Source organism: Pinus tabuliformis, chromosome 5_1 (assembly GCF_031772625.1).
Source record: "Pinus tabuliformis cultivar Carrire ecotype Pingquan chromosome 5_1, CPIR1, whole genome shotgun sequence".
Classification (NCBI taxonomy): domain Eukaryota; kingdom Viridiplantae; phylum Streptophyta; class Pinopsida; order Pinales; family Pinaceae; genus Pinus; species Pinus tabuliformis.
In genome coordinates this window covers 789,306,971-789,316,504 of record NC_142305.1, presented here as the reverse complement: position 1 = coordinate 789,316,504, position 9,534 = coordinate 789,306,971, and positions in this window count along the sequence as shown.

Below are 9,534 nucleotides of genomic sequence, written 5' to 3'. Positions count from 1 at the left end.
AATGTATAAATAAGAGTGACCTCTCTCCTCATTTGGACATCACTCATATCATCACATATCTCTCTCTCTCATCTCTTGATTGGTTCATACAACTTGGAGGCAACCTTCTCTGCTTCGCACGTATGAAAGGAGGAGAAATTTCTGGACTTGTTTGTTGGCCGAAAATTTCAGGAAAACAGAACAATGTTGACTAAGGCACTTTTAACCAACATTGACTCCGTTTTTATGGGCAAATTTTTATTTATGAAGGCCGCATTTATTGGCACTATTTTTGAGGAGTTTGGGACAATTTGACTAGGGTTGACTGCATAAATTACAATTGTGTTTTCTCTCTCCTTTGACTAGGTTGATTGAAATGTTTTGGGCTGACTTTGACTCTCTTGGAAGGTCGAATTGATCTGTTATTGACCGAGCTTCTTGGAGGACTTTTTGGGGCTGCCTTGATCAACGTTGACTTTCTGGTTAGGACTACAGTTGACTACTGTTGACTGTTGATTTTGACAGGACTATTTTGGGAAAGTTAATTTGATATTTGTATTCTCTCTCTCTTTCTCTGCTAAACTACTAAAGAATAATAAGAAGATTTGATCCAAAGGGTTTCCCCACATTGGGGTTTTTCCCTGGCATCCGCCACATCTTGTGTCCTCTTGTCTTGGCTTGTATTTTGCACATGTTTTTATGTTCTATCTGCATTTACTGTCAATGTGTTTAAGTTAATGTGATTGCTACTAGAAATAATTGGAAATTGTCATTGGGCTGATAAGGAACATTGAAGTAAATTGTGCTAAGCATAGAACATACCATTGTTACCTAAAATTAACATGGTATCGAAGCCCAAGTGAAGACAACGCCCAAGCAAGAGTGAGGAAAAGCAATCACTAAGGGAAGTTGTTGGAAAAGAACTTGGAACTAGTCCCAATGACGACTACATCTTAGTTCAAACTTGAGGACAAGCTTAAGGACAAATCTAACTATCATGCATGGAATATGTCTCTAGATCTGACATTGGAAGAAAATGATGCCATGGAGTATGCCAAAGGAAGATTAGTGGAGCCTCCTTCAAATGCATTGGTAGTTTCAAAAACAAAGTACAAGAAAGGTGAGGTTAAAGCTAAGAAAATTATTGTTGATTCTATTCACAAGCCTTTGGTTGCCTATATTTTTTATTTGGAAAAATCTAAGGAGATGTATGACAAGTTGGTTGGGATGTTCAAAGTAAATAATTAAAATCAAGTTCTCTTTCTCAAAAACGAGTTGAAAGACGTTAAGATGGATAGAGGAGAATCCATCCAATCCTATTTCATGAGGATTACTGAGATCGAGAATGATATCTTATCTATTGGAGAAGTCATTGGTGACAGGGAGATCACTCTTATTGCACTTGGAGGCCTTACAAGAGAATGGGATGTGTTCAACACCACCATCCTCAACAATGACAAGATTTCAAGATATGATGAATTATTGGCTATATGCACTCAAGAAGAAATAAGGATGATGGAAAGAGACAAGCCCTCCAATGGAAACAATCCTACTGCCTTCTCCGCTCATACTAAGAGGAAGAATGTTGGTCCAAGAATACAAGGTCAAGGGTTCAAGCCAAGATTCAAAGAAGGAAGGAAAGGAAGATGCTTTAATTGTAAAAGGTTTGGTCACTTCACTAGAGAGTGTCCTCACAAGAAGGATACTCCAAGAGATGATGACAACAATAACAACAACTTAAAAGCTAATGGAAATCAAAGGAACAACAAGTTCAAGAACAAAGGAAAGAGGAATGCTCCCGTTGCTCGAAATGGAAATGGTTATCCTCCCAAGAAGTCGAGAAACTCCAAGTATGAAGAAGTTAATGTTGTAAAGAAAAAATAATTTTATCTTATTTTTTCCCTCACCGTTGCCTCTCCTTTGGATACATTGGATAATTGGTTGATTGATAGTGGTGCGTCAAGGCACTTAACTGGGTACAAATAAGCTCTCTCTAACTTGATTGAAACGAAGAAGAAAATGGAGATTATACTTGGGGATAATGCAACTTATCCCATGAAAGGATTTGGGATTGTTACTCTCCACTTAAATCAAGGTCAAACTCTTCATTTACAAGAAGTGTTATATGTACCTGATCTAAAAAAGAACTTAGTCTCTATTTCTGCGATGGAAGATAAATGTTTTAAGGTGACATTCATTGATGGGATAGTTCGTGTTTGGCAAAGAAACCCAAGAGATGCATTCATTCTTGGATTCAGGGTTGAAGGTCTCTATCAGATTGGAAGAAGTTCATTGGGAGCAATGACTTGAGATACTTCTCTTCAATCTGAATTCTGGCACCAGAGATTTTCTCACCTTCATTTCAAAGCCTTAACTAATGTAAGGAAGATGGTTACAGGTATGCCTAAATTCAACTTAGATCATTAAGGTGTTTGTCAGGGTTGTGAAGATGGAAAACATAGGGTACCATTCCCCTCAAGTGAAACTCAAACCACCGATATTCTTCAATTGGTCCATTCTGATCTAACAGGTATGTTTCCCTTGACATCTTTGGGTGGATATTTGTACTATGCTATTTTTGTGGATGACTTCTCTCACAAAAAAAAATCTATTTCTTAAAGAAGAAGGACGAAGTGTTTAAATGGTTCTGCTCTTTCAAAGCCTTGGTCGAGAATTAAACAGGGAAGAAAATAAAAATATTAAGGACCGATAATGGGACAGAATATGAGTCAAATGAATTCAAAGACTATTGTAGAGAAGTTGGCATTAAGAGGGAGACCACTACTGCATGTACTCTTGAACAAAATGGTGTTTTTGAAAGGAAGAATCGTATTATCATAGAAGCCACCCCTGTCATGCTTCATGACTAAGGTCTACTAAAGTTATTATGGGGAGAAGTTGACAACACTATTGTGTATGTTCAAAATAGATGCCCACATCAAGGTTTAGACTTCAAGACACCCGAACAAGTTTTCACCAGTAAGAAACCTAATGTTTCTCATTTTAGAATTTTTCGTTGTCCCGTATATTTTCATGTGCTAAAAGAGAAAATAAACAAACTAGATGCATCTGGGAAGAAAGGAACGTTTGTGGGCTACAGTGAAACTTCAAAGGCATACAAAATATATGTACCTAGTCAAAGGGAAGTGGAATTAGGTCATGATGTCACTTTCAATGAAGATTCTACTCTTAGGAAGGTATGAGATCCTCCTATCCCTAGGAAGGAAAATGATGATGCTGATGCAGAAAATTAGGATAAACTGATGCCCGTGTTGAAGGTTTGATGGATCTCGTTGATCCACCTCGTAGCGAACCCACTACTTCAAGAAAAAAACCTTTGTGGCTCAAAGATACTCTTGAAGATGCTAAGAAACATATTGCACCAAGGGGGATATTTCGTGAAAGCAAGAAGTCGAATAAGTACTAAGGGTACTTAGCTGCCATGAGTACCATTGTACAATTTGAGTCATGAAACACCAAGTTTGGAAGGATGTGATGAACGAGGAGTATGAGTCGATCATGAAGAATGATGTTTGGGATGTGGTTCCTGGACCCAGCCACAAGTCAGTGATCACTTCAAAATGGCTCTACAAGATCAAACATGGAGTTGATGGGAGTGGTGAAAAGTTCAAGGCAAGATTTGTTACTCGAGGCTCCTCTCAAAAGGAAGGAGTAGACTATGATGAGAAATTTGCACTGGTTTCCTGATATACCACCATCCATTTGATCATAGCCCTTGTCACTTCACAAGGATGGAGCCTACACCAGATGGATGTCAAAACTACCTTCTTGCATGGCTCGCTTAAATAGGAAGTCTATGTGGAACAACCCAAGGGGTTCGAAGTTCAAGATCGTAAGACACATGTATGTAGATTTAAGAAAGCCCTCTATGGGTTGAAGCAAGCTCCTAAGGCTTGTTATGATAGGATTGATAACTATCTTATGAAGTTGGTATTTACAAGGATTGATGTTGACCCGAACCTATACTTCAAGGTTGAAAAGGACATGCCCCTCATTCTGGTCGTTTATCTAGATGATCTCTTTCTGTCAGGTGATGACCCTCTCATTCATCAATGCAAGAGGGAGTTGGCTTCCGAGTTCGAGATGATGGGATTGATGTGCTACTTCCTAGGGCTGGAAGTCTGGAAAAATCCATGTTAGATTTTCCTTTCTCAAGGAAAATACATTGTGAAGCTACTTGAGAGATGTGGGATGGTGGATTCCAAGTCTGTGACTACTCTGATGGATCTCAACTTTAAGAAGCTATGTGGAAGTACTGTTGGGCCTAGATTAGCGAACCCTTTTGATTATCACCAACTTGTAGGGGGCCTAATGTTCTTGGTCAACTCCTATCCTGACATATGATTCACTATGAACACGTTGAGTCAATTTATGGTCAAGCCTCATCACATTCATTGGATTGCTGCTAAGAATCTCTTGAGATATCTTCAGGGCACAATCCACAATGGACTGAGATACATTGTCGGAAAGTTGAGGTTGCATGGATATTTAGATGTTGGCTGGGCTGGTAGTGTGGTGGATCGTAAGAGCACGTCTAGGTGTTGCTTTTCTTTGGGGTTTGCTTTAATATCTCGGATGAGAAGGAAGCGGAAATAGGTTACACTAAGCACCGCCGAGACCAAATACATTGCTATGAGTATGGCTTGTTGTGAAGTTGTTTGGTTGAGGAATCTCTTCAATAAGGTATTTGAGCACGTGCTAGATACCGCCATGATCTTCTATGACAACCAGAGTGGGATTCACCTATTAGAGAATCTCGTGTTCCACGACTGCTCCAAGCACATTGATATCAGGTACCACTTTATTCGAGATATGGTACAATGGGGAGCAATAAGGCTCCAACACATCAGTATGGACAAACAGGTCGCAAACATTCTCACAAAGCCTTTGGGGAAGGTCAAATTCTTATATACTTGGATTCGTGGAACAACCCTCCTATGAGGGTCCTGTATGAGTTGGACATTGAGCTCTGGGAGCTCCTGGGGGCTTGGGGTACTTCTTGGAGCTATGAGAGACCATAAGGTGAGTGGTTCACCTTCCCCTAGTGGTGCGCTAAATATAGGGTGAGTGGTTGACCTTCCCCTGTGATACCCCATTATGGTTGATATGTGTGTAGGGTGAGTGGTTCACCTTCCCCTATGATTGACATATGCATAGGATGAGTGGTTTACCTTCTCCTATGGCATATGAGAAGGATGAGTGGTTCACCTTCTCCTGGTGATGCCCCAACTCACATCCTACCCATAGAGTCTGGGACTAATGGGAATTACCTCTCATCTAGCCAATGAGTTGGGATAAGATGGTTAAGGACCATATCTCTACCGATGGACGCATCTTGTACTGCAGTACTCCCTATGACTAGGATGCATGGTGTTCAACAACTTGATCTGGGATCAAGGACTGACTTTTGTCAGTGGAGAGTGGAATGATCTTATGACTCACTCTCGATCACTTGTTCTTCATTATTTCTTCATGGTCCAGCAGAGCAGAGCAGAGAAGGGAAGTGATAACAGGATGGTACATGATGGTACAGGATGAGAGGATGGCATGATGACAGATGGATTGGTACGTGGAATTCTCCCTAGTTGAGAGGGAGTGATAAAATTGGAAACTAGGGCCAAATTCCACATTAGGATATCTCATATGATGGAGATGATTATTACATTGGATTCCTCTTTTCTAGAGGTCCATTTTTTATATAAAGATCATCTCATTCTGACAAGCAAAAATGGAATTTTGAATTTATTCTCTCTCATGCATAAATTGTCAAGGTCGACCTCAATCAAATGTAGGCTCATAAGCCCAACATATGTGTCTCTTCACCCTCAACAAAGTGTATAAATAGGAGTGACCTCTCTCTTCATTTGGACATCACTCATCTCATCACATATCTCTCTCTCCTCTCTTGATTGGTTTGTACATCTTGGAGGCAGCCTTCTCTACTTCACATGTGTGAAAAGAGGATGAATTTCTAGACTTGTTTGTTGGCCGAAAATTTCAGGAAAACATAATAGTGTTGACCAGCGAACTTTTGACCAACGTTGACTTCATTTTTGTGGGCATAAATTCGATTTATGAAGGCCACATTTATTGGCACTATTTTCGAGGAGTTTGGGATAGTTTGACTTGGGTTGACTTCAGATTTGACTGCAGAAGTTACAACTGTGTTTTCTCTCTCCTTTGACTGGGTTGACCAAACTGTTTTGGGCTAACTTTGACTCTCTTGGAAGTTTGAGTTAATCTGTTATTGATCGAGTTGCTTAGAGGACTTTTTGGGGCTGCCTTGACTAGTGTTGACTTTCTGGTTAGGGATGCAATTGACTACTGATTTTGACAGGACTGTTTTTTGCAAGTTAATTTGATATGTGTACTCTCTCTCTCTGTTTAACTATTGAAGAATAATAAGAAGATTTGATCAAAGTTTTTCCCCACATTGGGGTTTTCCCCTGGTATCCGCCACATCTTGTGTCCTCTTGTCTTGGATTGTATTTTGCACATGTTTTTATGTTCTATCTGCATTTACTATCAATGTGTTTAAGTTAATGTGATTGCTACTGGAAATAATTGGAAATTGTCATTGGGTTGATAAGGAACATTGAAGTAAATTAATTGTTATCTAAAATTAACAGAGAAGCTACCAACACTCCCATATATTTTCAAAATAGGATCATGCATCAAGATTTGGATTTCAAGACACTCAAGGAAGTTTTCACTAGTAAGAAATTTGATGTTTCTCATTTTAGAATATTTGGTTGTCCGGTATACTTTCATGTGTCTAAAGAGAAAAGGAATAAGTCGGAGGCTTCTTGGAAGAAAGGTATATTCGTTGACTATAGTGAAAATTCAAAAGCATATAGAATCTATTTACCTGGTCAAAGAGAAGTGGAAGTAAGTTGTGATGTCACCTTTGGTGAAGACACTACCCTTGGGAAAGCTGAGATTTCCCCATCTCAAGGAAGGGTGATGATGCTGTTGCAGAAAAACAAGATGAACCTTCAACAGATGAGCATGTGCCCGATGTTGAAGGCCCAATGGATCTTATTGATCCACCTTCTGGCGATCCCTCTACCTCAAGGAAACAACCACTATGGCTCAAAGATACTCTCAAAGATGTTGAAAGAGATATTACTCTAAGAGGGACATTTCATGAAAGTAAGAAGTCGAACAGGTATCAAGATACTTGGATGCCATGAGTACTATTGTTAAAGTTGAACCTGGCACGTTCAAAGAAGTTGTGAATCACCTAATATGGAAAGATGCGATGAAAGAGGAATATGAATCAATCATGAAAAATGATGTCTAGTATGTGGTGCCTAGACGTAAGGACAAGTCTATGGTCACCTCTAAATGGATTTACTAAAATTAAACATGGATTTGATGGAAGTACTGAAAAGTATAAGGCCAAGTTCGTAGCTCGTGGCTTCTCCCAATAGGAAGGAGTGGAGAATATTTGCACCATTGGCTCAATACACCACTATCTAATCTATAATTTCTCTCATTGCCAATCAAGGATGGAGCCTACATTAAATGGACATCAAACATGTTTTCTTGCATGGCTCGCTTAAGGAGGAAGTCTACCAGAAACAACCTCATGGGTTTGAAGTACAAGAAAGAAGGACACATATATGTCGGCTAAAGAAAACCCTTTATGGGTTGAAGCAAGCCCCTAGGGCTTGGTACAAAAGAATTGATAGCTATCTTATGAAGATGGACTTTACTAGAAGCTATGTTGATCCAAACCTATACTTCAAGGTTGAAAAGGACATGCCTCTTATTTTGGTCCTTTATGTTGATGATATCTTTCTAAAAGGTGCAAACCCTCTCATTTATCAATGCAAAAAGGAGTTGACTTCTGAGTTTTAGATGAAGGACCTAGGACTGATGCATTACTTCCTAGGTCTAGAGGTCTGGAAAAAGATAGGCGAAAATTTCATTTCTCAGGAAAATACATTGTGAAGTTGCTAGAGAGATGTGGGATGGTGGAATGCAAGTTTGTATCTACTCCGGTGGAACTCAACTTCAAGAAGCTACGTGGAAGTGTTGTTGGGTTGGGCCTGAATTGGCAAACCCTTCTAAGTATAGACAACTTATGGAGGCCCTAATGTTCTTGGTACACTCTCGTATGGACATATGCTTCGCTATAAATACTTTGAGTAAATTTATGGTTGAGACTCATCGCATACATTGGGTTGCTACTAAGAATCTCTTGTGATATCTTTGTCACACTATTAATTATGGATTGAGACACACTGTCGGGAATTTGAGGCTACATGGATATTTTGATGCTGACTGGGCTGGAAGTGTGGTGGATAGAAAGAGCACGTCGAGATGTTGCTTCTCATTAGGATCTTCTTTAGTTTCATGGATGAGTAGGAAGCAAAAATTGGTTGCTTTAAGCACCGCCAAGGCCGAATATATTTTTGCTAGTATGGCATGTTGTGAAGCTGTTTGGTTGAGGAACCTCTTTTGTGAGCTATTTGAGCATGTTCAAGGTACCACCATTATCTATTATGATAACTAGAGTGGGATTCAACTTTCATAGAATATCGTGTTCCACTAATGTTCTAATCATATTGATATCAGGTACCACTTTCTCCGGGATATGGTACAATGGGGAGAAATAAGCCCCTAACACATCAGGACTGATGAGTAGATTGTTGACATCCTCAAAAAGCCCATGGGGAAGGTCAAATTATGAACCTTCGAAGAGAGACTTGGAGTCATGGAAGGACCCTCCCATGAGGGTCCTGCTTGAGTTAGACATTGAGCTCTGGGAGGTCTTGGGGGACTGGGGTACTTCTTGGAGCTATGTGTGACCATAAGGTGAGTGGTTCACCTTCCCCTATAGCTGATGATATATGCATAGGATGAATGGTTCACCTTATCATATGGCATATGAGTAGGATGAGTGGTTCACCTTCTCCTATGGCATATGAGCAGGATGAGTGGTTCACCTTCTCCTGCGGATGCCCCAACATATGACCTACTCATGTAATCTGGGACTCTTGGGAAGTACCTCTCATCTGGACAATGAGTTGGGAAAATAGGATAGGGACCATAACACTACAGATGGACACATTGTGTACTTTTATACTCTCTATGTCTAGGATGCATGATGTTCAACAACTTGACCTAGGATCAAATCCGATTGGGGTTCTACCCCTGGTTGTGTGGACTGACTTTTGTAAGTGGAGAGTGGCAAGGTCTTGTGACTCACTCTCGATTTATTTTTCTTCATTATATATATCATTGTTTAGCAGAGTTGAGATAAGATACAGAGATGGTTCATGATGACAAGATGGCATGATGATCGATGGTCAGATATTGGTAGGTGGTGTTATCACTCAGGTTGTTCCCCAAAAGTTTTAGAAAAGGGAATACGGTTGAGGTAACCACAGACCAATATTTTAGACACAGATTCTAGCCTATCTGCATCCAGAGAGGGCTCTCTCTTTATGATTTAGCATTGTTTTGAGTTATATTAGGCTAGTTATGAAGTACAAAGGTTTGTTTGATTTTTGGATGGTGATATTC